Source organism: Siphateles boraxobius, unplaced genomic scaffold, assembly GCF_051911475.1.
Source record: "Siphateles boraxobius isolate OS27281-9 unplaced genomic scaffold, OSU_SipBor_1 12, whole genome shotgun sequence".
NCBI classification, from domain to species: Eukaryota; Metazoa; Chordata; class Actinopteri; order Cypriniformes; family Leuciscidae; genus Siphateles; species Siphateles boraxobius.
The window spans coordinates 5090850-5096849 of record NW_027508722.1 but is presented as its reverse complement, the minus strand read 5'-3'; positions in this window follow the sequence as shown (position 1 = coordinate 5096849).

The following is a 6000-nucleotide window of genomic DNA, read 5'->3' as shown; positions in this document are numbered from 1 at the left end:
GCACAGATCAATCACAGTGAAATAGTTAGCAGCAGGTGGAACATTTGTCAAAAGCGTATGTGGGTTTGGCACCTCAGCTGACCAGTCTTCCACTACTTCATTCACTGCCCTTAGGTCATGCACTAGTCTCCACTTAGATTTATTGGCTTTTTCTACTGGTAAAATTGGAGTGTTGCAATAGCTAGCGGTCTCAATTAGTACTCCTGCCTCTATTAACCCTTCAATTGTTTTTCTTATGCCTTCTATTGCTTCGCGTTTCAGTGGGTATTGCTGTTTCCTAGGCAGCTGGACTCCTGGTTTAATAGCAATTCTCACATGGTTCGCTGACTTGACTAGTCCTACATCTGTGTCATGCTTAGACCATAACTGTAGGGGCACCCTTTCTTCCATTTCTATCATTAATTCCTTCATTTTAGAGATTGAGTCATGTTGTTGTTCTGTTTCCACAACCAGTTTTGGGGTACCTATCATATTAGTTACACATAGAATCTTTAGGTGTGTTTTATCTGGTGTTTGTAAAATAAAGGGGTTCTCAGTGGCTTCCCACCGTTTTTCCTTAGCTTTTAAGATCATTGGACCTAGATCTTTTGCCCGACATCCTTCAATGACGCACAACGTCACATGTGGGACTGAATTATCAACCCTAAACCATGTTCTGGTGAAGTCACTGTCTTCAATTTGTAGTGCTGCCCCTGTTGGTCCTATAATTATATGGTGTGATCTTAAATGCACTTTCTGGCCCTCAGTTTTCTCTAACCACTCTTTTTCCTGTTCTGGATCCCTAAGGGGGTCATATATCATTGTACAGTGATATTCAGTTTCTGGTGAGGTTGGTTTCAGGAATTGTTCTTTTATATACTTTTCCTATCTATCCAGTGTTTGTCTTAGTCCCTCATCTAAATTCCCAATCCAAAATGCATTAGCTTGTGGTTCCTGTTGATCCATTTCACTCATTACTATCATCTGTTTTATACCTGCACTATCTATATATATCCCTTGGGGAGTGCACCATATCTGTAAATTTAGCTTGCATATTGCATCTCTTCCCAACAGATTGACTGGTGTTTGGTCTGATACTAGCACAGGAATTTTAATTTCAGAGTCTTTGACTTTTATGCTGACAGGAGTTGTCATTGGAATTAGCTGCGTTAGTCCCGAGAATCCTACTGTCTTTACATATTTTCCAGACCTGGGGAGGTGTGAGGCATAAGTTGGGCTCAAGCAGGTATATGTTGCTCCTGTATCAAGCATAATAGGTGTTATCTTGTCCTCTATCTTAACCCGCAGCATAGGTTCTTGGTCAGCATTTGATGACAGCATTGGAAGCTGACTCCTCCCCGTAGGATTCTCTGGGCATCCCTAGTATCCTTGGTCCGGGCCACGCCATGGGTTGACGGGGCCAGATACCTGATACTGCTGGTTTTGATTTCCTTGTCGCCCTGGCTGTCTTAGCTGGGGCCCATCTTGGGGCCATAGGTTAACTGGGCAGAATCTCTTGGTGTGTCCAGGCTGATTACATCCCCAACAGGTGCTTGGTTGGTCAGGGTTTCTTTGCTGGTTGTAAAATTGTCTCCCTCTTCCTCTTCCTCTTCCTGGGATTGTTCCATTTCTATTGTCTTGATGTTCAGGAAGGTATATTACAATTGGTGCAGCCAGTTGCTGTGGGTTTCCTGAGTTGACGGGCACATTCTGATTCATGTTGTTTGGTGCTTGCTGGACAGTCTGGGGAGCTTGACTTGGTATGTTGACAGCCGCCATCATGGCAGTCGGGTCGTCTGTCTCCTTCACCGCAGCTTGCACTTTCTTCTTTTTGTTGATTGATTCATCCAGCTGCAACTGGGTTAGTTTTCTTTGAAGATCTCTTTCTTGGTTTTTCAGCTTCTGCTCATTTTTTCTGTGTTGTTCTACTGCATGAGCCACATGGTCACTAAATTATTTAGGTGACTTTGAGGTCAGTCCCACCACATCTTCTAACTTGGCTTTCACTGGTGCAGGCATGGCTTCCACAATGGCAGTTCTGAACAGTGCTGTTATTACTGGGTCATGTTCGGGGTCTCTCTCCAATTCTTGCTTCCACTTCCTTGCTTGTTTCTGGACATAGGTGATTGGGTTTTCTCCGTCTCCTATTGGCTCTCCTTTCAGTGATTTTGGGTCCATTTGGGTCTAATAATATTTTCTCAGCACTTGCCATATCGCTGGTCTGCATTGGTCCAGTGGTCTGGCGTCCATTCTAGGTGAATCAATCGCCTGATGTAGTCCTGCGTCCTGTAAGATCTCATTAGTCCTAGCTCCTCCCATGCATTTAGCCAGCAGGGCCTTAACATCTCCAAGGGCCAAAATCTTGCCCATTGTCTCTTCTTCCAGCGATCTGATCCACTTGCCAGCTCCTTCATGTAAATCAAGTAGGTGGGCTATCAGTCCTTCCAGATCCTGCCCCGCCAACGGCACATACTGTCCCTGTTGACCTTTAATTAGGATGGGGCACTGCACAGTTTCTTCCTTCAGTGGGTCCTCCTCTTGTTTGCATGTACTTATCATAGGGCAAAACTTATGATTTTCCATATGCCAGTCTTCTTCTCCCCTATACATGCTTGGTTTCTTTAGTGCCGTTCCCTTAGGTTGTATGGGGTGGCTGGTGGGGCAGCTGGCGAGATATCCTCAAGGAGTAGGGTCCCTGTCACACTCTTGACTTCCCTGCGAGGTCTGGCTGGGCTGAGTGAGCGTGACTTGTGCTTTCGGCGGTTCTGATGTCTCTGGTGTTCTTGAGGTTCGTGTTGTTCTGAGCCCGTGACATTCTTCAGGGATTCCTGTAAGCGTTTAAAGCTGTGATTGATTTGTTCTTCTGTTGTCCTTATATCTTGTTCCAGCTCATCACATTCTTGTTCGAACAGCTGATTGGTGTCTACTTCCTGGTTCAGTTTTTCCCCAAGACTCTGCAGGGCTTTCGCTGCATAATGGTATGGATTAGACAGGGTGGGGTTCTTGCGTTCAGTAAGGTGTTTCCTATTCAAGCTGCTACCTTGGCTTCCATCATGGCTTGATGGCCCCTTTTTAGTGGAGATGATGCTTCAAACATGTCAGCATCTGCCAATATTTTGTGGTCATAACCTGTATTCCTGTGGTCTTCTCTTTCCTCCTCCTCTCTTTCTTCTTCCTCATCCTGCGTATCTGTGAGGGTTACGTTGCCTTTGATCTTCACAGTGCCCTCCATCAGGGGGAGCTGTTTACCAGTCATATCATAGGGTGTGAGCTAATGCTCTCCTATGCCTTTCTTTCCCGTATTCACTGAGTCCCTCCCACATTTGTTTTTCCCTTGACTTCAAACTTTTTCCTTTAAACCTTTTTCTGACTGTTTATCGTCTCTTTATCTTTTTGCTTTATTTGCAATCCGTCTATTCATGCGCTTAAAATTTTATTCACACACTTCTATCCCTTCTTCAATATCAAAAGTATGTAGAAAGCCCCAATATTCAGTCTTAATTCTCTTTCAACAGACGCTGGGTTTCTCTATCTGGATCACAGTATTTGCAGTCTGGCGAATGGCCAAATAGTGGACCAAACCAATTCTTTGGAGTGTTCTTTGTTTTTTTGGTAAGCACAGTTTTTCACTTGATTTTTACTTGTTAGTTTTATTTTATCCATTAATTTCTAATACATTTTTATACTTCTTTTTTCTATTTATTCTTTATTCTGGACTTTTTTCTGCTTCTGCTGCTATTTCTCACTAATTGGTTCCACTGTCCTCTGCTTCCCAGCACTATCACTGATTAATGACTAGTTAATGCACCTCTTGGCAGAATGCCCGGGAGAGCCAAAAACTCCCTTCTCTCTATATTTTAGTCTTCTGGTGTATACTTTTACATTCTTTAACTCAATTCTTTTAACTTTTCTTACCTTTTTATGTAAAAAAAATATATATAATAATTATTATAAGGATTTTAAATGTTTTTGTTCTTTATCTATACTTTACCTTCCTTACTTTGTGCACATTTTAATACCCCCTATTCTCTTTCACAAAAGACAGACAGACAAACAAACAGGTGGTCAGTGTACTTCCTACACTGCCTGGCGCCTTTTAAACACTTCTTTTACTAGACAGTGTACTCTTACTTCATGAGCGTGTTGTGGCAAAAATTCTGTTAAACATCATCACTGCGTAAGAGACACTCAGAGTCAAATTAATAAAAAGAAAAGTATTTATTCTTGCAAGAATAGGTTCAGTCTAGTACACAGAAGTTACGCTGTGCAAGAGAGTGACACACAACAGGAAGATATGAGACAGCCTTTATACTGTTTTCAAGGTTCCTCCTCACCCGCTGTACCTTTCACCCACTCAGATAAGGTCCTTACTGCTGTTCAGTTTCTACTTAAAGACACAAACTGGTACTGAAATAAACTGGCCAAAACTGACCGTCCCTAAGGTCAGAGGTCCTGTCCCATATGTTCCTGGAAAGTCACACACAAGCACGTACACACATATACTTTTATACATTGAATAGGTTCTTTCTCTTATGATACCTGTTTGGGATCAATGACTATTAAAATTTCCACTACAATTCCCCCCTTTTTATCATTCAGATTACCCAATCATAATAATAAAAATAATAGAACAAATTTTAAGTCATTTCATCACACTTATACTCTTCATCTCTGGTTTTCACTGACCACTCTCTTAAACATTTGTGAAATAACATTTGGAAAAGTAAAAAGCTTAGGCTGTTTTTGTGGGGATAGTCCCTTAAGTATTAGCAAGCAAGTAAAGACTTTATCTGCGGCCGGGCTGAATGAATAAGCACTGTTATTGCACTCCCGACCTAGGTCGGACCCTCAGTCACCTCAGTATAAACAAGAAATAGTGTATAGTTTAAGTAGGAAACACATCAATTTAACATGGCATTTCAACAGGCTAAGAAATACGAAGAAATAAAAGTAGAATAAAATCCCTCATTTCGACCCCTCTCCTTGTACGTCATCACAAAGCGGATAACCACAGCTTTTAACCTTCTGTTCATATCAAAAACATTCATAGAAAGAAAGAAAAAGAAAAGGAAACATACACTTTAACACATGTCACAGTAGCTCCCACTACTTGTATCATCATATTTTGTTCATCCAATTGAACAGATTCCCAGCTTTAACCAGTCTCTGTACTGAGCTGGAAACACATTATAATGCATGGTAAACATAACAATATTGATAATCCTATCGCTGAAATTGGTAGTACAGTACCCCCAACCCCCCAAAGATTAACCAATCTTATCCATTTACCATCAGTCCACGCCCATTTCCATATATCACCTCCATTTTCCTAACCATATTTTCTTAACTTTTAACTCGATTCAGCCAATGGTTTTACTTAGTAAGCTCTATTTAACACAATATTTAATAAAATCTATCCAGAAAAGGTTTTATATTTTTTATCCATTCTTTTAACCAATGTAGTTGTTCAAAATTAACTCTAATATTTCAAATACGGACCATCTTTGAGCTTATTACCATACATATTCTCCCATGATCGGCCTTTCTTACCCTTAATGGAAAGCCTAATCAAGTTTCTTCAATAATAATCCCTATAATTTACCTGAAATATTTTCTAATGAATCCTTAACCAATCAAATCATTTGATCTAAGCCCTATTTTGATTCAATCAAATAAAATCATCAAAATCATCACAAAAACACATTCTTTTGCTAAACTCAAACCATTAGTTGGTGCATCTTCCTCCAGGTGTGTTGGTCATCTCGTTTCCGTCTTCACCAGGGTGACTCTTTGCGAGTCGTTGCCGTAGTCTTCCCTCGCCGGTGAGGGAGGCTGCTACTAGCACGAGCCTTTGACCCCTCACGTTGTCCTCATATTTGATTGTTGAGGCCTGTCGGTGTAGTCTAAGGTGAGAGGCTTCGACCCAGGTGTCCCACTCTCCAACCATTTTCTGATCATTACCAGATTTGCCCCTTAGATCACGATGCACCCCTACTGGAGTGAACCATCTCCTGCTTTGAC